This window comes from Miniopterus natalensis, chromosome 19 (genome assembly GCF_054644295.1).
Source record: "Miniopterus natalensis isolate mMinNat1 chromosome 19, mMinNat1.hap1, whole genome shotgun sequence".
In the NCBI taxonomy this organism is placed as follows: Eukaryota; Metazoa; Chordata; class Mammalia; order Chiroptera; family Miniopteridae; genus Miniopterus; species Miniopterus natalensis.
The window spans coordinates 39873954-39897050 of NC_142099.1; the positions used below are offsets into that span (position 1 = coordinate 39873954).

General features: G+C 42.8%; 1 long non-coding RNA gene across 1 annotated transcript in view; it reads left to right on the forward strand.

Moving 5' to 3' along the window:
• Window positions 1–747: 747 nt before the first annotated feature.
• Window positions 748–23097, forward strand: part of LOC148090964 (uncharacterized) — a 29757-nt gene continuing 7407 nt past the window's right edge. Inside the window, exon 1 of the long non-coding RNA XR_015716107.1 lies at window positions 748–888. This is a non-coding gene — a long non-coding RNA (uncharacterized LOC148090964). The remainder of the gene's footprint in view (window positions 889–23097) is intronic.

Below are 23097 nucleotides of genomic sequence, written 5' to 3' on the forward strand. Positions count from 1 at the left end.
ATATCAGAACTACCGCAATTGCACACAAAGAGAAGTGCAAGCTAGAAAAGGAGTGATGTTGGGCTAAGCAATTTAAAAGAATTTTCCCCCCTTGACTGTCAAGAGACCAAACTGGATAAGCAAAGAAAGGGTTTCTGGTGTTGTCACCACAACAATTTAGGTTATTAAAATTTTTAAAACTATCCCATGTTTTCCTCTAGTACTTGTTTTAAAAAATGAAAGTGGCTTTGCTTGTTGCAGCTTACTTAAACCTTACAGAAAAATAAAATTAATTCAATAATCCTACCCCAAGAGGTAAAAACTGCTTTCGTGTTAAGTACACAGCCTTCCAGACGACTGTCATGCACATTTCCTTTCTTCTACTTCCGTGGATTTAATTTACTATTTTTAGGTTCTTAGGATGCGTGTAAAAATTGCAAATTTTCAGCTTTTCTCTTTTCCTAATATGTGATTAAGACTGCACATTTTTCTTTAAGTTTTGTTATGTAGTATTTTTATTATTTTGTTCTAATTATTTTCTAACTCCAATTGTGATTTTTTGGGGGGTTAATTAGAAGTGTATTTCATAACTTCTAAATATAAGGACTTTCTAGTTAACTTTTGTTACTGATTCCTAGACTAAATGCAACAAGAGCAAGAAAAATCCTTTATATAATTTTAATCCTTTTTAGTTTGAATTTGCTTCACAGCAAAATAGGGTCACTTTAAAAAATGTTCCAGGAGGTCGGAAGATGGCAGCACTGTGAGAAGCGGCAGAGCGACCCCGCTCCCAGCCATGGACTCGATTTAATCCTAAAATCCTACACAACCAGCTTGAAAAAACCAGACAAACACACCTGAGTGGATGGAGTGCAAGTGGGGAGCACTATAGACACATCACGGAGTCCGGTAAGAGGGGGCGTAGGAAGGGGGAGACCCCCTGAAGCCTGTGCTGGGCTCCGAGCCCAGAGCATCCAAAAGCGGGGACCCCACACCCAGAGCGAAGAGGGGAAGGAGCGCCCCGCGCACAGGGCAGGCGATCCCAGGGGCGCGCTGAGTCTGGGAGGGGACGGCGCCTTCCTAGGAAACAAAGCCTCTAGTCGCGGCTGCGACCAGCGTCTGGCGCTCGGGGTGCCGGCCATAGGGAAGGCTGTCCCTAGGGCTGTGGCACTCAAGTGGCGAGGGACCAGAGGACTGCGCTGAGCAGCCGCACACGGGGCCCTCTGCCTCCCTGAGGGGCATTGTGTTGAGCCCCAAAAGCACGGAATCTGCGAGGTGTGGGGGAGGGGAGGAGCCCTCCCGCCCTGAGCTCCCGGTGCCGGGAGGCTGGGACCTGCGACCAGCCCTGAGGGGCGCCCTGGTGGCGCGTGAAGCTGCCCCAGTTTTGCTGAGACCAGCAGCGCAGGGAGCTGCGTGGAGCTGACTTTGGGTCCCCTCCCCTGGGTGCCTCAGAGCGAGGGCGGCGGGACCCTGCAGAGCGGACTCTCGGCCTGTGTGTTGTTTTGTGCGTTTTGCAAGTTTGATCGGGGAACCAGTTCCCACCTTCCCGGCTGGCACTGCACGGACAGACCAGCGGAGGCTGGGGTCGGGGTCTGCACTGGAGATGGTCTGAGGGGCGGGCCTGGTGCGACCTGCTAACCAGAGCTGAGCAGGGAGGGGCGGGGCCGCTGGCCTCTCCAGCAGTCAGGAGCACCCCCTCCCAACAGGAAAGGGGCGGTCCCGCTCACTGACTCCCCAGACGTCCCCCAGGGCACAGTCCTGAGGGGGAAGGGAGAGCAGCTCAGAGGAGGAATTTATAAGAATAAGATTCTCAGGGACTGTTGTTTGGGAGCTGGAGGAAACGCTGAAACCCCTGCAGGGGGCTGGGCAGGCAAAGGGCTCATCAGAAGGTGTTTTTAATCAAACCCACTGAGCCCAGGCTGCTGAAACGGCCCACACAGAAAAGGCAACAGGCTGAAATCAATCTGAAGCTGCAGCAGGCCAGAGCCTGGGGAACTAGGATCAGGGGACAGGGTAGGGACTGAGGAGCTGGCCATGGAGCAGAGACTAACTCCCGCAGAGTGAGTGCCTGACAGGGACACCTCTAAGGGGAGTGACACCCTGGGCTACACTAGCCACCCTGTACCCTAAAGACTCTACAGAGGACTATGGAGTAAGACCAGGCAACTACAAGGTTGCAAAATAGCTGACAAGGGGAGGTGGCCCACAGAGAGACTCAGATCAATCATCTACCTAAGGGCACCAGAGCCAAAACTAGACCCCGTCCCACATTGGGGTGATACACAAACACCTCCCAGGAGAACTGAAATCAGCACACAAAGCAGAGACCCTCAGACAACATAAGTTGCCCAGAAAAAAAAAAAACCTCACCTGATTGACTACCGCTTTTTTTGTTGTTGTTTTTTCTGCTGTTTTTTTTTTCTTTTGTATGGTTTTGTGTTTTTTTTGGTTTTGGGGACTTTTTTGTTTGATTTTTGTTTGTGGGCTCACTTATTTTTTCTCTTTTTTCCTTAAGAAGAAAAGAAAGGGGAGAAAACTTTGTTTTTTCTTCTTTTTTAAATTTTATAATAAATTTTTTTTTCTACACTTTTTTTTTAACTAATTTTTTTTTTCCTTTTTCTCCTTTTTATAAAAGAATTTTGTTTTGCTTTGCTTGTTTTTCAGTTTTGTTTTGAATAGTTGCTTTGTTTTCTTGTATCCTTGCTTCTAATATCAAGACTTTCTTGATATCCCTGCTTAAAGACTGGGACTTTATCATTATATCCAAGTTTACTGCTTCCCTCTATAGTTTCCCCCAAATCTCCTACTGGGCTCCCTCCCTGCCCGGCTTTATCTCTCTCTCTCTTCTCAATCCATTGGCATAAAGTTTTTCTTCTGTTTCTTTTTTCTTTTCCTACTTTTCTTTCATTCTTTCATTAGGCTCCCTTCTGTCTTCCTGTCTGACTGTTAGTTTCTCCTATTCTCTTTATTGTATTTTTGTTTTCTCATTTTCAACTATCATATTTCTATTCTCGCTCTTAATTCTTTGCTGGCCCTCCTTTCAGAATATTTTCTCTGCTTCTATTACCTCCCAGTAGCTTCTCTATTTTTTACATTTTAGTTTATTATTAGTTTCTAAATTTTCACCAGTATCAACAACTATATACATCTCTCTCTCTCTAAGCGTTACTTTTCTTTTTTTGTTTTTGTTTTTGTTAAGCACCTTTTTTTTTTCTTTTTTCTTTTTTTCTCTCTGTATGTGTGTGTGCGGGGGTGGGTGTGTTGTGTTCTCCCTTCACTCTCCCAGTTCTATTTTCACATGAGTTATTTTCATTATTACTGTCAAGATATTTTGTAAAATACCTCCTGTTGCCTGGAATTTTAGTTGTGCATTGGCCTGCCTTGCCAGCACCCGTACAACAGCTTACACGTCGAGGTGGGGGCTGAGACACAGTTAGCCAACCTGAGAGAAGGGTCCTCCCAAGGACTGACCAACAACAATCTAAACCCAACCACAACAGGAGAACATAAAGAAACCACAAAAGGGGCACCCACAAGAGGGTCAGGACTAGAGCAAAGAGCTCAGAGGTATAAGGAAAACACACCTCTGGGCTCCACTGGATCCACAAGACAAAATCCCATCCCACAAGGCTGGGGGTCAGCAAATATATCTAATATATAGATACAAACAGTAAGACCTAGCAAAATGGGGAGACAAAGAAACAACCCCCAAATTAAAGACAAGGAAACATCACCAGAAAAAGACTTTGATGAGATGGAGTTAAGCAAGCTATCAGAAATGGAGTTCAGAGTATGGATGATGAAGTTGTTCAAGGAACTTAAGAAGACTCTAGATGATAAGATCGAGGAACTTAGTGAAAATATGAAAAAGGAGATACATACCATAAATAAAACTCAGACAGAGATAAAGAATGCTGTATCTGATTTCAAGAATGCACTGGAAGGAATTAAAAGCAGGCTCAATGAAGCAGAAGATAGAATAAGTGACTTAGAAGACAAGGTAGAACAAATCACACAATCAGAGCAGCAAAAAGCAAAACAACTTAAAAAACATGAGGACAGTCTAAGGGAACTTTGTTACAACATTAAGCAAAACAACATTCGCATTATAGGAGTGCCAGAGGGGGAGGAAAGAGAACAAGGGATAGAGAACTTGGTGGAGGAAATAATTATAGAAAACTTCCCTAGGCTGTCAAAGGAGAAAACCACACCAATTCAGGAAGCACAGAGGGTCCCAAACAAGAGGGATCCAAAGAGACCTACTCCAAGACACATCGTAATTAAAATGGCAAATGGCAAGGACAAAGAGAAAATATTACAGGCTGCAAGAGAGAGACAAGCAGTGACCTACAAGGGAACCCCCATAAGGCTGACAGCTGATTTCTCAACAGAGACTCTTCAGGCCAGAAGGGAGTGGCATGAAGTTCTGCAAGTAATGAAAAGCAAGAACATGCAACCAAGACTACTTTATCCAGCAAGGCTATCATTCATTTAAACTTGAAGGTGAAATAAAAAGCTTCCCCGACAAAAAAAAGGCTAAAGGAGTTCAGTTCCACGAAACCAGCATTGCGAGAAATGCTAAAAGGACTGCTTTAAGAAAAAAGAAGGAATAGTGAGAGAAAGGTACATCAGCATAAAGGGGGAAAATGGCATTAAATAAGTTGATATCAATAGTAACCTTAAATGTAAACGGAATAAACGGTCCAATCAAAAGACATAGGGTAGCTGAATGGATAAGAAAACAGGACCCAAATATATGCTGTCTACAAGAGACCCACCTGAGAGCAAAAGACTCACACAGGCTAAAAGTGAAGGGGTGGAGTAAGATATTCCATGCAAATGGAAAGGAAAAGAAAGCTGGAGTAGCAATTCTTATTTCTGACAAAACAGACTTCAAAATAAAGACCATAATGAGAGACAAAGATGGTCACTACATATTACTAAAGGGAGCAATCCATCAGGAGGAAGTAACCCTTATAAACATTTATGCACCCAATACAGGAGCACCTAAATATATAAAAAATTTCTTGGGGGACTTTAAAGGGGAGATTGACAGCAACACAAACATAGTGGGAGACTTTAACAGCCCACTGTCAGCATTGGACAGATCATCAAGACAAAAAATCAACAGGGAAACGCAGACCTTAAATGAATCACTAGACTTAATGGATTTAATTGACATTTACAGAACATTTCACCCCAAAGCACCAGAATACACATTCTTCTCAAGTGCACATGGAACATTCTCAAAAATAGACCACATGTTAGGGCACAAGGCAAGCCTCTACAAATATAAGAAGATTGAAATCATATCAAGCATCTTCTCGGATCACAATGCCATGAAGCTAGAAATCAACCACTATAAAAAAAACTCAAAAATATTCATGTGCATGGAGGCTAAATAGCATGTTATTAAACAATGAATGGGTTACCAAGGAGATCAAGGAAGAAATCAAACACCTCATGGAAAGCAACGAAAATGAACAGACAACAACCCAAAACCTATGGGACACGGCGAAAGCAGTCCTGAGAGGAAAGTTCATAGCATTACAGGCCCATCTCAAGAAACAAGAAAAAGATCTAATGAACCATCTAACACAACAACTAAAAGAACTAGAATGAGAACAGCAAGAAAAGCCCCAAGGAAGCAGAAGGAAGGAAATAATAAAAATCAGAGCAGAAATTAATGACATAGAGACTAAAGAAACAATACAAAAAATCAATGAAACCAAGAGCTGGTTCTTTGAAAAGGTAAATAAGATTGATGCACCTTTAGCCAGACTCACTAAGAAACAAAGAGAATGGACCCAAATAAATAAAATCAGAAATGAAAGAGGCGATATAACAACTGACCCAACAGAAATACAAAGCATTGTAAGAAAATATTATGAGCAACTATATGCCAACAAATTGGACAACATGGGGGAAATGGAAAAATTCCTAGAAGCATACAACCTTCCAAAGCTGAATCAAGAAGAGGCAGAAAACCTGAATAGGCCAATAACAACTAATGAAATCAAAACAGTAATCAAAAAACTCCCAGCAAACAAAAGTCCTGGACCAGATGGACTTACAGGTGAGTTCTACCAAACATTCAAAGAAGAATTAACACCTATTCTATTCAAACTATTCCAGAAAATTCAAGAGGAGGCAAAACTCCCAAACTCTTTTTATGAGGCCAGCATCATCCTAATCCCAAAACCAGATAAAGATACTACAAAGAAAGAAAATGACAGGCCAATATCCCTGATGAACATAGATACTAAAATCCTCACAAAGATACTAGCAAACCGGATCAGCAATACATTAAAAAGATCATACATCATGACCAAGTGGGATTTATTCCGGGGATGCAAGGCTGGTACAACATCCGCAAATCAATAAATGTGATACATCACATACACAAAATGAAGGACAAAAATCATATGATCATATCAATAGACACAGTAAAAGCATTTGACAAAATCCAGCACCCATTTCTGATAAAAACTCTCAGCAAAGTGGGAATAGTGGGATCATACCTCAACATAAGGCCATATACGACAGACCTACAGCCAACATCATACTCAACGGGCAAAAACTCAAACCATTTCCATTAAAAACCGGAACAAGACAGGGATGTCCACTTTCACCCTCTTATTCAACATAGTACTGGAAGTCCCTGCCACAGCCATCAGACAGGAAGAAAACATAAGAGGGATCCAAATTGGAAAGGAGGAAGTAAAACTGTCATTATTTGCAGATGACGTGATATTGTACATAGAAAACCCTAGAGACTCCATCAAAGTACTACTAGATTTGATAAACAAATTTGGCAAGGTAGCCGGATACAAAATCAACATCCGGAAATCAATGGCATTCTTATACACCAACAATGAACTTTCAGAGAGAGAAATGAAAAAAGCAATACCATTTACCATTGCAACTAAAAAAATAAGATACCTAGGAATAAACTTAACCAAGGATGTAAAAGACCTGTACTTGGAAAACTACGGGACACTGAAAAAAGAAATAGAGGAAGATTTAAACAAGTGGAAGAATATACCATGCTCATGGATTGGAAGAATTAATATCATTAAAATGTCCATACTACCCAAAGTAATTTATAAATTTAATGCAATTCCTATGAAAATACCAACAGCATATTTCATAGACCTAGAACAAACATTTCGAAAATTTATATGGAACCAAAGAAGAGCCCAAATAGCTGCAGCCATCTTGAGAAAAAACAACAGAGTAGGAGGGGTCACATTACCAGACTTCAAACTGTATTACAAAGCCACTGTAATAAAAATGGCCTGGTATTTGTACAACAACAGGCACATAAATCAATGGAACAGAACAGAGACCCCAGAAGTAGACCCACACCACTATGGTCAGTTAATGTTTGACAAAGGAGGCAAGAGTATCCAGTGGAGTAAGGACAGTCTCTTCAGTAAGTGGTGCTGGGAAAATTGGACAGGTACATGCAAAAGAATGAAACGAGATCACCAACTTTCTCCATACACAAAAATAAACTCAAAATGGATAAAAGACTTAAATGTAAGCCACGAAACCATAAAAATCCTGGAAGAAAACATAAGCAGTAAAGTCACAGTCATCCCACGTAGTGGACTTTTCACTGATACATCTCCTGGGGCAAGAGAAACAAAAGAAAAAATAAACATATGGGACTACATCAAACTAAAAGCTTCTGCACAGCAAAAGAAAACAGCCTCAAAATACAAAGGAACCCCAAGGTCTGGGAAAACATATTTGCCAAGGATGAACCTGATAAAGGGTTAATTTCCAAAGTGTACAAAGAACTCATACTACTCAGCAAGAGGAAGACAAACAACCCAATTAAGAAATGGGCAAAGGACCTGAATAGACACTTCTCCAAAGAGGACACACGGATGGCCAAGAGACACGTGAGAAAATGCTCGATGTCGCTAATCATCAGAAAGATGCAAATTAAAACCACAATGAGGTGTCACCTCTCACCTGTCAGAATGGCTCCATCAACAAGTCAACAAACGACATGTGCTGGCGAGGGTGTGGGGAAAGGGGAGCCTGGTGCACTGCTGGTGGGAATGCAGACTGGGGCAGCCACTGTGGAAAACAGTGTGGAGGTTCCTCAAAAAATTAGAAATGGAGCTGCCGTTTGACCCAGTGATCCCACTCCTAGGAATGTATCCTAAGAATCCTGAAACATTCATCAGAAAGGATTTATGCACCCCGATGTTCACAGCAGCACAGTTTACAATAGCTGAGATCTGGAAACAGCCCAAGTGCCCATCAGTAGATGAGTGGATAAAAAGCTGTAGGATATTTACACCATGGATACTACGCAGCTGTAAGGAAGAAGAAGCTCGTGCCCTTTGGGACAGTATGGAGGGACCTGGAGAATATTATGCTGAGTGAAATAAGCCAGGCAGCGAAAGAAAAATATCACATGATCTCGCTTATACCTGGAATCTAAAGAACTTAATAAATTGACGAGCAGAATAGATTCAATGACATGGAAGCATAGATGAGACTGACGAATGTCAGAGGGATGGAGGGGGGTGGGAGGGTGGAGGGGGAGAGAGTAACCGAAGAATTTATGTGCACATATGCACAACCCAAGGACACGGACAATGGTGGGGAGAGGGACCGGGGAGGGGGAAGGAACCGGGGAGGAATGGGTCATTGGGGAGAAAAGGGGACATCTGTAATACTTTAAACAAAAATAAAAATTATAAAAAGTTAAAAAAAAAAAAAGAAATTAAAAAAAAAAAAAAAAATTCCAAGTGTTCCAAGTGCTGCCATCTCCTGTGCGTCTGGGAAATAGCACCTTAGTGTAGGCCACCCCCAAAAATGGGTGGATGTAGTGAATACTATGAATGTGGAATGTGGTTTGCTGCTCATGCTAAGTTTTTTATATCAGTACTCATATTTTAGTGGGAGTCGGTTGATTCTAAAAGTGGTATTCACTGTCCTTAATGAGGCGTGTTTTAAATGTATCATGATTATAACTGTCTATTTTTTATTGGAATTCTGTTCTATATAATTTGCCCTATGTAATGAAATGTATGTGAATTTGGAACTACCTGGGAAAAGGAAGTTATTGATATGAAGTACTCTTCTTTAGTTCTAGTAATGCTTTCTGCCTTCAAGTCTACTGTATGTCATTACACAATTTTTATTTAGTTCATGTTTTCATCATATATCTTTTTATATTCTTTCACTTTCAATCTCTTTGTATCCTTCTATTTCAGATAGCTCCCAGTGTTTTCTATTAATTGTGAGTGGCAACTACAATCCCTAAGGAATTGATTTTGGTGGAGTGTATGATATAGGGGTTCAATATTTTTTCTATTCAGTTGTCCCTCATAATTTATTATATAATTCATATTTTCCCAATTATCTAAAGAGACATATTTATCATGCAAAATTTCCATATGGATTTGAGTCTGTTGCTGGAACTTCTGTTCCATCAATTTGTCTATTCACAGGACATTACCCAACTCTTTTAATTGCTGTAGCTTCGTAATGTGATACATTGCTATATCTGGTTGGGCAAGCTTCTATTCATTACTGTGCTTGATAGAATTTTCCTTTCAATTCTTTCTTATTTTAACAGGTGAATTTAAATTGAGCATGTTATACTTTTAAAAATCATTCTGATTTTTTTTTTTTTTAAACTATGTCTATTGATTTCAGAGAGGGAGAGGGAGAGAGAGAGATAGAAACATCAAGGATGAAAGAGAGTCATTGATCAGCTGTCTCCTGCATGCCCCCTGCTGGGGATTGAGCCTACACCCCAGGCATATGCCCTGACCCAGAATCGAAACTCAGACTCTCCTGGATCCTAGGTCGATGCTTAATGGCTGAGCCACATCTGCCAGGCTCATTCTGATATTTTAATGTAGATCATATTAAATTTATAGACAAATTTGGGAAATTAACATCATTATGTTGTTCTATCTAAGAACAAGATGTTACTTTCCAGTTATTCAAGTTTCCATTATGTGGGTAGCATTTTAAATTTTTGTTCAGCCCACCCAGGTGTGGCTCAGTGGTTTAGCATTGACCTAGGATCCAAGAGATTGGGGTTTGATTCCCCATCAGGGCACATGCCCGGGTTGTGGGCTGCAGCTGATCAATGACTCTCTCATCATTGATGTTTCTATCTCTCTCTCTCTCTCTCTCTCTCTCTCTCTCTCCCCCCTCCCTTCCTCTCTCTGAAATCAATAAAGATATATTTCAAAAAAAATTTTGTTCATACAGATAGTGTATATTCTTTTTTAAAATATATATATATTTTCATTGATTTCAGAGAGAGGAAGGGAGAGGGGGAGAGAGAGAGAGAGAAACATCAATGATGAGAGAGTCACCATTGATTGGCTGTCTCCTGCATGCCCCCGACTGGAGATCGAGCCTGCAACCGGGGCATGTGCCATGACCAGGAATCGAACCTCGATCTCCTGTATCCTAGGTCAATGCTCAACTGCTGAGCCATGCCCGGCCAGGACAGATTGTGTATATTCTTTTTAGGTTTATTTTTTTGTTATTTTCATCAGCGATATTCCTTGTTTATTAGAATCTGAAGCTGTGCATATTACATCAAATATAAATATATATTATATTTATGTTTCCTTCTTAGCTTTTCAATTTAGGTGAGTGTATTTATAGATAATGCCATTAATGTCACCACCACTGTAATCCTCAGTGCAGCTTCTTTTCTTGTTAAGTTTATTCCCAGGAATTTTATTAGTTTTGTGGCTATTGTATAAAGGATATTTAATTTTGCATCTTATTTGTAATAACTTTTAAGTTGATTCTCATGAGTTATCAAGGAAAATAAACTATCATGCAATAATAATAATTACATTATTTTAATTATATAAAACATAACATAGTTAAAGCTTGTAAGAAAATAAATGAGGTAATTTGAAGAGTTAGAAAAAAATCTATTTTTTTAGTGATAAATTCATTTATGTTTAAATAGAATAGTAACAAGATTCTTAAGGTTAAATGAGTTTAGGGCATGGACCCATGGTGTTCTAGAAACCAGAAGTATTTTGTAAGTAACATTGTGCCACATGTAGGTTATCTGAGGAACCCACGATATTGCAAATGTCGACATTTTGAAAGAGAAGACTTTAGATGGTGAGTTCTGGAATCTAAAAGAGTAAGATGCAGTAAAAACACTCAGAAACATTCAAACACATGGAGGCTAAATAACATTATTAAACAACGAATGAGTTACCATTAAGATCAAGAAAAATACAAAACTTCCTGGAAAGAAATGAAAATGAACACACAACAACCTCAAATCTAAGGGACACAGTGAAAGCAGTCCTGAGAGGAAAATTTATAGCACTACCGGCTTACCTCAAAAAGCAAGAAAAAATTTTAATAAACTATCTAACCCTATAACTTAATTAGAAAGCTCCCCTGTGAAGCCATCTGACCAGGGCTTTTATTACTGCTTTGATTTCATCAGTTGTTATTGGCCTATTCAGGTTTTCTGATTCCTCCTGATTTGGTTTTACATGGTCTCACTCATATGTGGAATCTAATAAACAGAATAGACTGAGGAACAAAATAGATCCAGAGACACAGAAGCATGGAGCAGACTGAGGGATCTCAGAGGGAAGGCAGAGGCTGGGGAGTGGGGGAGAGATTAATCAAAGGACTTATATGCTTATATGCGTAACCCACGGACACAGACGACAGTGTGGGGAAGGTGAATGGGGGGTGGAAAGGATCAATGGGGAAAAGGGGGGGGAATCTGTAACACTTTCAACGATAAAGATAAATTAAAAAAATAAAAATAAAGGAGTGAGTTGACTGATTCTAAGTATCATTAGGAAACAGCTATGAAAGAGTGACCTATGAGCAATGAAAAGGAGCTTGACCATGAGACGCCTCCTGTGGCCGATCAGCGCGAGCAGCCTGCTGAGGTGCCAGGCCTGCCTCGCCTCCAGAGCCTTTAGGGGCGTCTCCTCTGCCTGGGAAGCTCCTCTCTAATCTTTGCAGGGGGCTGGCTGCGTCTTTGTTCTTCAGGTTTAAGCTTCGGTGCTGCCTGTTCAAAGAGAGGCACTGTTTCAGATCTAGGGTGGAAGCTGACATGACGTCTCTATTGAATTTGACCCTTCATCATGCTCCACACAGAGAATGGTTTCTCATTCTCTGTACCATTGACCTTTTGGGCCAGATAATTCTTTGTTGTGGGGCATTGTCCTCTGCATTGAGATTAATCAAAGAACTTATATGCATATATGCTCTGATCATTATGTTAATTGCATTGAATTTGGATCTTATTAACATTCATTAGCTCTATATTCTTTCTTTTTTAAAAAGAAATATATATCTTTATTGATTTCGGAGAGAGGAAAGAAGAGGGAGAAAGAGGTAGAAACATCAATGATGACAGAGTCGTCATCGATTGGTTGCCTCCTGCATGCCCCCTGCTGAGGATCAAGCCCAAAAGCCAGGCATGTGCCCTGAGCCGGAATCGAACTGCAATGCCCTGGATCCTAGGTCAATGCTGAACCACTGAGCCATGCCCGGCCAGGCATTAGCTCCATTTTACGTAGGCAGGTAACACCCTCTCTTACCAACCACCCTCATGACAATCTCAACTGTCTCCACACATTTCAAAATCTCCTTTGGTTGAGAACCACTGACTTTGAACCTTTGATCCTTTTGGAAGCTGAATGATCTGCCTGTGGTAGCCACTATTTGTACTGTCACTCAATTCAAATTATTTCCTAACTGCAATTGTGATTTTTTGTGTGGAGTTATTTGGAAGTGTATTTCATAATTTCAGATTTAAAGGACTCTCTACTTCCCTTTTATTATTGATTTTCAGATTAACTGCAATGAGCTCAAGAAACATATTTTATGTAATTTATTTATTTTTATTTTTTTAATTTAATTTTTGTTTAAAATATTACAGATGTCCTTTTTTTCTCCCCAATGACCAGCTCCACCACGTCCCTTCCCCCTCCCCAGTCCCTCTCCCCCTCATTGTCCGTGTCCTTGGGTTGTGCATATGTGCATATAAATTCTTCGGTTACTCTCTCCCCCTCCACCCACCCGCCCTCCTCCATCCCTCCGACATTCGTCAGTCTCATCCATGCTTCCGCGTCATTGAATCTGTTTTGTTCATCAGTTTATTAAGTTCTTTAGATTCCACGTATAAGCGAGATCATGGGATGTTTGTCTTTTTCTGCCTGGCTTATTTCACTCAGCATAATACTCTCCAGGTCCATCCACACTGTCCCAAAGGGTACGAGATTCTTCTTCTTTACAGCTGCGTAGTATTCCATGGTGTGAATGTCCCACAGCTTTTTATCCACTCATCTACTGATGGGCACTTGGGCTGTTTCCAGATCTTAGCTATTGTAAACTGTGCTGCTATGAACATCGGGGTGCATATATTCTTCCTGATTAATGTTTTAGGATTCTTAGGATACATTCCAAGGAGTGGGATCACTAGGTCAAAAGGCAGCTCCATTTCTAATTTTTTGAGGAACCTTCATAGTGTTTTCCACTTTGCAATTTCTTGAAATTTGCTTTATATAAAGTACAATATGGTCACTTTAAAAAATGTTCCATGTGTGCTTCTCTGCTGCCATCTCTAGCGCATTTTGGGAATAACAGCGCAGGTCAGCAGGAAAAGTTAAATTTATGTTGTGCTCACATTGTTTTATTTTCTCTTTTACTTACTAATTTTTTGTGTGGGAATCTATTGGTCTGAAAGAGGTTTGCTCTATTCCTGAATGAGAGCGGTGTGTTAGGTCTCGTATTATGATTATGACACTTTCTATTTTGGTAGCTCTGTTCTATATAATTTCCGTTATGTAATTAGGTGCATTGAAATGGGGTCTTCCTGGTAAATTGAACTTATAGATGTAAGGTGCTCTTCATTTATTTGTTCAAGTTTCTTTTTTGTGGGTAACATTTTAAATCCTCATTCGTGCAGATCCTGCATATTCTTGTTAAGGTTGTGGCTAGGCTTTTTATCAGTTTCATTGCTATTGGGTCTTTTCATTGATTATATGTTCAACTTCTGTTTGTATCTATAAGAAATATTTATTTATGCATCTTATGCTCGACAACTTATTCTTAAGGATCCTCTTGCAGAAATTACCTTAGTTGAGTAGAAACCTTTGTATAAAAGGGGCCCAGTTCTGTGAACTTAGATTAAAGGCTTAATGTCTCTGAATGTTCAAATAGTAAGTTCTTATTGGGGAAGGAGCATTAAAAATAACTTGAAGGTTTATTTTATTCATAATTTGCAACATAAAATATATATTTGTAAGCTTCCAAATTTGAAAACAAGATGGCTTAGGTTAGATATACAGTTTTACAAAGAGGAATGTGCTATTTTGGAGCTCAGATTTCTAGTGTGGCATAGAAAAACCACCTTCTAAAACTCATAGGAGAGGCCCTAGCTGATTTGTCTCAGTGGTTAGAGTGTTGATCCATGGACTGAAGGGCCCCGGGTTGGATTCCAGCCAAGGGGACATGCCTCGGTTGTGGTTGCATGCTCGATCCCTGGCCCCAGTCTGTCCCCCACCACACTCTTTCTGAAATGCAATGGAAAAAATATCCTCTGGTGAGGATTCAAACAAACAAACTCATAGGAGGGAACCACTCCAGTTTTTTGATGATCTGTGATTAGTTGAATTAAATTTTATGATTATTTTAGTGTGCACTCTTTTAACTTAGAAAAAAGTTCAATGTAAAACTGTATAGTGTATTTCACTGGCATCAGCCTCATTCATCCGGTGCCCAGAGTCTCATGCTTTATTTAATCTCACGATGTTTTGTATAGTAAAGTTTCATGGTTATATTTGTTTGACATTTCAGTGGTCAGGGCTTTACCGGTATAGAGTTGTGGGTTAATATTTTAGTGGTTGGGTTATTAATTTTTTTAATGACAAATAAGTTTATTGATGAAATTAAGTCAATTTAAAAAAAGATTTCTAAATGTCTTTCAATTGGGTTTTGTTTTGCATTCCTTGCTTTTATTTCCTCCCCAATTTATCTTTACTGTTGAAAGTGTTACAAATGTCCTATCCCCCCCCCATTGACCCACTCCACCCCCAGGGTTAGGTTTTAAGCTTAGGGTCCTGGGTCCCTGCTCTAGAGTCCTCTTGACAGTGCAAGGGTCTGGAGTCTGTGGTTCAGCTCCTGTGTCTGGCATCTTGCATCTGGTAACTGGTATCTGGTGTCCAGCACCCACTTAAAAGATCTGGGTTCCTAATCATGGATCTGAGTTCTGACTCCAGTGTCTGTTGTCTTTAGGTTGAACTGGATCTGGCTCTTTGTCTGGTGTCTGGATTCTGGTTGGGTGAGGCTGGTTTCCTGGATTCCTGTGTGGGGTCCATGTGCAGCTACATTGCCAGGTCTGACATATGGTGTCTTGTGTCAGACAGTCTCTGGCATCTAGTGTCTGGCATTCATGGTCCAGTGTCTGGCTTTGGGTCTAGGGGTTAGCTTTTCATTTTGGGTCTGCTATGGGGATGGGGATAGGGTCTGAGTCTGGCTCTGGTATCTAGTGTCTGTTAACTGATGGTCATTGTCTTCAATTCAATGCCAGCTGAAGACCTTAAGTTGCGGTGCGGTGAAAAGGAGACTTCATTCATTGAAAATAACTCAATGGTGTTACAGCATGGCTGGGAGAATAGCATGGCTGTTGAGAAGCTCAGTGTTTTTACAGGAGAATGATGAAGCTGCATCGATGTGGAAGCAGCTCTATTGTGCTACTTCTGAATTGTGAAGCACAGTGGCTCTGAGGGGGCCCTGGGGTGAGGCTGCCCTGGGTGAATTCCCTTTCAGGCTACACAGCTAAGCTCTGCTCTGCTCTAGTACAGGTGTTCCGGTCTGGTCCTGTCATTTATTCTTTGTCTAGTCTTGATGTCTTTATCAGTCCATTCAGTGTGGGAGGAAGTTTTCAGGTCACTCCCTGAATTGAGGTATGAGAAGTCCCTGTGTGGAAATGGATATGAGGCCATTAAAAAAAATTTGATCGCAGTCATCCACAAGGGGCCCTTCATAGTAGGTGTCAGTTTTCTTTTCAGCCACATATCTGCTCTGCTGTGTGAGCTGCACCGGGAGTCCTGTGGTAAGGGAGAGCTGGAGGCTGGGTTTTCTATCCCGGCTCCGACAGCTATGAAGGAGAAGAGGGGAGTCTGGGGAAGAATGCGGTAGACCTGAGGGCAAAATTTCCATTATTGCTTGACACCGGTACGTGAGGGCAGAGTGGGTTTTTGTGTAAGGGACAAGGAGGAAATTGGAGATGAATTACTTATTATCATTGAATCTTTTACTTGCTGCTTTAGGTTTTGTTATTTATAGACAATCATTGCTTTTTACTCTAATACATTTATAAATAAATTACACCTTTTTAAAAAATCCATGAAAAGAACTCTGATTTACAAGTTTCTAGACAAGTCCTATCTTTGAAATGAAATAAAAAATTTGTAAGTCTAAGAAATACCTGAATTCATAAATACACTGACAAATAATCAAAATTAACAAGAAATTGATTATGGAACTCAATAAACCATTGTTCTCAATAAGTCATTGTTCTTATGACTTTTTAAAATATTGCCAATTTTTAAATCTCTATTTTCCAAATATAAGAAAAACTAAAAGGAGACATTCTACATTATTAACAAGGGCTTATTCACCAGGTTATAAGGACTGATAACTTAATAACATTCACATCACAATAGACTCCCGGAGGGAGACAAAGAGGTCAATGACTATGACTTACAATGAGGAGATTTTTGTCTATTGAAAATACATTAATTAGAGAAAACGAGATGGTGGCGTAGGTAACAGCTGCCGCCTCCCACAGCCACATTAAAATGACAACTAAAATACAGAATCACCATCACTCAAAACCTCCTGAAATCTGGCTGAACAGAACCCCTACAACCAGGGAGCTGAAGAAGGACTGAGACCAGTTGGAGGGGAGATGCGGGCAGATCAGGACTGAATCCGAGACTCGCCGTGGGCCCACACCTGGTGCCACGGTTTAAACCCAGGAGGGACATCTTGGAGGTGGAGGTTTCCTGGAGGAGTGAGGGGTGCCAGCCTCATATCATGTCCCCCAGTCCAGGGCTCCAGAGCCAGGAAGAGAAACCCCCACAACTTCAGGCTGTAAAAACCAGCAGGGACTGTCACTGAGAGTTACAGAGGGTGTGGGAGTCCCAGGCAGCTCCTCTTAAAGGGCCTATACATGAACTCAGACATGCTTCCTTTGAGCTCCAGTGCCAGGGAGCAGCTTGAAAGGAATCTGGGACACTTAGGGAGGAACTAACCTGCCTGAAATTGGGATGAGAGCTGGAGGGGCAGGTTTTTCGCAGGCAGAAGAGCTGGCAGAGGCCATTGCTCCTTTGGGAAGCCCTCCACCCACACAGCCAGCAGGCAGGAGCCATATGTGAATGTCCAGTACCCGGCTGACACCTTTGGCCACACCCAGTGATTCCCGGAGGCCCCATCCCTTCCCACCTGCAAGTTCATCCAAGCCATTTCCAGTGGCTATTCTATGCAAGTGACCTCTCAAGCCTTATGCTTAGGATTTTTCTAAAGTCTCGCAAACAAGCATCAGTGTGCCTCATATGTCTTGATAAGGGGCCCCAGGCCTGGCACTAGTGGCAGCCTGCATTGGCTCATAGCTTGGCCTTTCCTGGACAACACCAAGCCCAGCACAAATAGCAGCCAACTGCGGTTTGCTGTGTAGCTCATGCTGGGTAGCCCTGGGCAGGGCACTGTCAGAGGCTGACTTGGCAGCCCCCCAGAAAGCCTCAGAGACAGTGGTCAGACTCAACCATGCTGGATTACAACCCTACCACATCCATGAGTGACACTCAAGGGGTGCACTTGGTGAACACCAAAGCCCCCCTGAAGTAAATCCTTCTCCATAGGGGTGTCTCCAGTATAGCAGATCTTTGGCTGTAGTTGCAGCTGGTCCTCACAGCTGATTGGCCCGGGGGTCAATTCCTCCCAGTGATGCCAACAGCAACCAAGGCTCAACTACAACAGGACAGTGCACACAACCCACACAGGGGAGCACCTAGAAGGCACAGCTCAGGTGACTGGACCCTACAGGACACCTCCTACACAAAGCCACTCCACAAGTTCCAGGAGACATAACAGCTCTACCTAATACATAGAAACAAACACCTGGAAGCAGCCAAAGTGTGGAGGCAAAGAAACATGTCACAAAGGAGAGGACAGAAGAAATGTCTAGAAAAGGAACTTAATGAAATAAATCCAAGCAAGCTAACAGATACAGAGTTCAGAATTTTGTTTATAAGGATTCTCAACCATATTAGTTAGAGTATTGCGAAAACAACTGATCAATTTGAACTGAACAATATGAAATTAAGGCTATATGAACTGAAATGAAGAATAATTTATAGGGAATCAACAGTAGAGTAGAGGACGCTCAGAATCAAATCAGCAATTTGGAACAGAGAGAACAAGAAACACCCAACCAGAAGAGCAAAGAAAAAAGAATCCAGAAATATGAAGATTGTATAAGGAGCCTCTGGGGCAACTTCAAGAGGTCCAACATTTGTATTATTGGGGTGCCAGAAGAAGAGAAAAGAGAGCAAGAAATTGATAAGCTATTTGAAAAAATAATTACAGAAAACTTCCCCTACCTGGGGAAAGAAATAGACTTACAAGTCCAGGAAGCACAGAGGGTCCCAAACAAGAGGAACCCAAAGAGGCCCACACCGAGACACATAAGGAAAATGCTAAAGCTTAAAGGCAAAGAGAATCTTAAAAGCAGCAGGAGAAAAGCAGTTAGTTCCCTACAAGGGAGCTCCCATAAGATTGTCACCTGATTTCTCACCGAAACTTTGCAGGCCAAAAGGGAGTGGCAAGAAATATTCAAAATGATGAAAAGCAAGAACCTACAACCAAGATTACTCTACTCAACAAAGCTATCATTTAGAGCTGAAGGTCAGATAAAGAGCTTCACACATAAGAAAAAGCTAAAGGAGTTCATCACCACCAAACCAGTATTATATGAAATGTTGAAGTGTCTTCTTTAAGAAGGTAATGAACAAAAGAATCTGACAAACAAAATAGACCAAGAGACATTGAAGCATGCGGCTGATGGTCATATCTCAGATGGAATAGGGACAGGGTTGGGAGGTGGGAAGAGATTAACTAAAGAAGTTATTTGAGTATATGCATAACTCATGAACACACAGACAATAATGGAGTGAAGGCCTGGGGGGGGGATTATGAGCGATGTGGAGGGGGTCAATGGGGGAAAAAGTGGGACACCTGTAATACTTTAGCAGTAAAGATAAATTAAAAAGTGATAATAATTGTGGCCCAGCCTGCATGGTTCAGTGGTTGAGCACGGACATTTGATCCAGGGCACATGCCTAACTTGCAGGCTAGATCCCCAGCAGGGGGTGTACAGGAAGCAGCTGATCAATGACTCTTTCTCATCACTGATGTTTCTAGCTCTCTCTCCCTCTCTCTTCCTCTCGATGAAATCAATAAAAACATATTTAAAAAATAATAATTGGGGTACAATACACGTAACACAAAACTGACCATCTTAGTCATTTTTACATCTACAATTCACTGGTCTGAAGTATATTCACACTGCTGTGCAGCCATCAGGACCCCCACCTCCACAACTCTTTTCATCTTGCAAAATGGAAACACTAACTCCTTGTCCCCTCTCCTAGTGTCCTCTGGAAGTTTCCCTTCCACTTTCCATGCCTGGGACTATGACGCAAACAGGATGCCATGGAAGTGGGATTATCCGTATTTATCCTTTTGTGGTGGGGTCATTTCTTTTAGCATAGTGTCGTCAAGATGCATGCATTCGGTCCTGGAGTGTATCCGAATTCCCCTCCTTTTAGGGCTTAGTAATACTGTGGGAGCAGGTAGTTTAGGTTGGGGAGGGTGAAGGGGCTGGCAGCTCCCTCCCCACTGTCCCCTGTTTTTGGCTCCTTCCTTGGAGGCTGAGGTTTGCTCCTGCAGGGCTGCAGATTCCCAGCCCGCAGATAACCATCCAGGTCTGGGAACCAGGAACAGAGCTCCAGCTGTTCCTGGGAGATGAGGACCTTCTCCTCACTCCCCAGACAGCCCTGCAGCTTTCACTCAGCTAATTTAAATATTAGGCACATGTATAGTTTTATTTTTATTATTTTTTAAAAATACATCTTTATTGATTTCAGAGAGAGGACGAGAGAGATAGAAACATCAATGATAAGAGAGTCAGTGATTGGCTGCCTCCTGCAGGCCTCCAACTGGGGATCAAGTCCATAATCCGTGCATGTGCCCTGACCGGGAATAGAACCGCAATCTCCTGGGTCCTAGGCCAATGGTCAACAGCTGAGCCACACCTGGCTGGGCAGCACATGTATAGTTTTAAACAAAAGTTGAATTTCTAGCGTCAAAAGGAGTCATTTAAATATCTCTGCCCAGGCCCTTCCATGCGGCAGGAGCAGCCAGTGAAATGGACCCCAAGAGTCTCCTCCTGGCTTCTGCCTGTTCTTCCCGAGCCTCCTGGGCAGTGTCTGCGCCCTTTCTTGGTTTCCAGGGCTGGGGCAGGTTTTGTCCTCAGCTCAGTGCTCCTGCCCTCCCCCAGAGAAGGCTTGGCTGACCCTGATGACCACCTCCACCCCCACCCAGGGGGTCCCATCATTCCCCAGAAGTCCCCAAGACCCTGAGAAGTTCTGGCCTCAAACCATTAACAGACAGGCACAGATCTGTGGTCTGACCGAGCTGTTCACATGGGCGATGTGAAGCCAGGAGGGGACATTTGCAAGGCCTTCCAAAGTGTGACCTGTTCATGTATTCATCATATGTTGAGGTGTGCTTCCAACCTTAGGCCAGGTGCTAGTCACAACCCTTGGGCTCTTACAGACACTGGAAGAATGTTTAAACTGATTTTAACATGTAGACACCACCCTTGTGATATGCCAGGTGTTCCCATCGCTTTTGAAACATTAATTTTTAACACTCTCCATAACCTCAGAGAGGGTAAGGTTTTTATTATTTCTGAGTGTCAGATGTGGAAACCGAGGCACAAATAATACTGCTCTCAAACCTTGTGCTTGTAAAGTACAAATATTAGCACCTCATAACTGCTGTGGACCACACATCTGGGCACAGTTTAGCTGGGTTCCTCTGCCTCAAGGTCTCTGTGAGGCAGGAGATGGGTTTGAACTTCAGCTCAATTGGGGAGAGGCTTCTTCCCAAAGTCATTCACCTGCTGTTCATCAGGGTGCAGTTTGGACTGAGAGCCTGGGTTCCTGCCTGCTGGCCTGGGCCTTCCCTTGGTTCTCTCCTATGGGGCATCTACATAGGGCAGCTCAAACCATGGGCTCTTTCTCTCCCTGTTTCAGAGATATGACAGACAAAGACAGAGAGACAGAGAGACACATACGAAGAGAAAGTGAAATAGAGGCCAAGAAAAAGGAAGGGAACTCAAGGATGAGAGTATGAGAGAAGTGTCAGGAGGACCTGACATCCCATCACCTGGGCTGTACTCTACGTTGTTCAGGAGCCAGTTACTGAGCCCTTAGCAGATACAAGAGAATGTTCCCACCCAGAGGCTGGAATCACTAGAAGCCACTGTGAAGGCTCCTACCACATGGACCTACATGAGGCACTTGGTCTGGTTCTGAGCCTAAGTAGAGACCCCTGGAAGATTTTACGCCAGTGAATGACAATATTTGAATTTCCTGTCATTTCAAATCCTTAAAGATGCAGACTTGGAAATGAGGCCAAAGTGGGTAGTGACTCTCCCAAGACCACAGGCATGTTTTGCGCAGGATTCACCTGGGGTCCCCCTTATTCTTGTCCTTCTTCCACCTCTACACTTGTGCAGCAGATTCATGGGAGAGCAGCCCACAGATGTTAGGGATGTTATATCATCCATACCTGATGGTGTCCTTGGGAAATGGTGTTTAGCGTCATTTTCATTGTGCTGGTTGGGAGGTTGATGAGGCCCTGAGAGGCACAGAGGCTTCCCCAGGACACGGATCTTGGGAGAAAAGGAGCTACGAGCTCAGCTTTCTCCTCCTAGCCGGAGCCCTAGTCCATCCCGAGGAAGCTGTGGGATGGCTGGGTTAGGTGCTGGTGTGCAGGTCTAGACATGTCATGGGCGAGGAAGATGAGTGTTCGGAAGCCCAGAGGAGCTTTCGGTGGCTCTGATTGGAGGAAGGGGTCCAGGTCCCAGAACCTTGAGGGGTGACCTCACTTCCTTGGTGACAGGCCCCCAATAGAACTTAGAACTCTGGTAACCAGCTACCCACATTCTAGAGACAACTGCCTTTCCAGATCACTTGACTGGAGGTGGTCAGGAGACTAGGATGTCTCTCTTTTGCTTCCCATGCTTCTGTGGCTCTGGGCAGAAAAAATCCTGAAGTGAGAGATGTTTCTGTTGCTGTAGAAATTGGTGCAAATGCCACCGTGGACAACCCTTGCCCTCTGGCCCGAGGCACCATCTGGTAACAGAGGGCAGCCTAAGGTAGGCCCATCCAGGCCAGACCCCAAATGGGGTCCCACCTTGGCAGCTCTACACCTCTTACCTCTCCTCCTGAGTATGTGTGTGTGCTGGGTGTAGTGAGGGAAAGCGTGGGGTGAGGGGGCTCATCCTGGGCAGTAGGTTGTTAGGTATCAGAAGCCTGGAGGGTCTGTCATGTTCATGGCCCAGGTCATGGCTTACAGGAAGGGAAGTTGAGTGCTGGGGACCAAGCTCCTTTATCCACTTGTTACTATGGAGTCCTCCAGGGTTCATCGTGTTCCTTCCCTGCCTGGAGGTCTTTGCAGATGGTCCTCTGTGCCTGATCTGGGGAGCAGCATTTGTGGTGGGCATCTCCCCCAGTGACAGTGCCCAGGGAGGCCCTTGATGCCCCTGGTCTGGGACTGGGCCCTGACTCTGTAGACCTCCAACGAAGACGTTATACAGGGGCTGACTGACGTGTTAACTTATGCCAGGAGCCTGTATAAAGGACAAGAGGACCGGGCCAGGAAAACGTTCTCCTGCCGGTCTAAGGTGAGAGGGGACCCAGGTGACTGGGTTGAGACCAGAACCCAGACTCAAATCTGGGGCCTCAAAATTTTACAGGCCCACTCCCAAAGAAA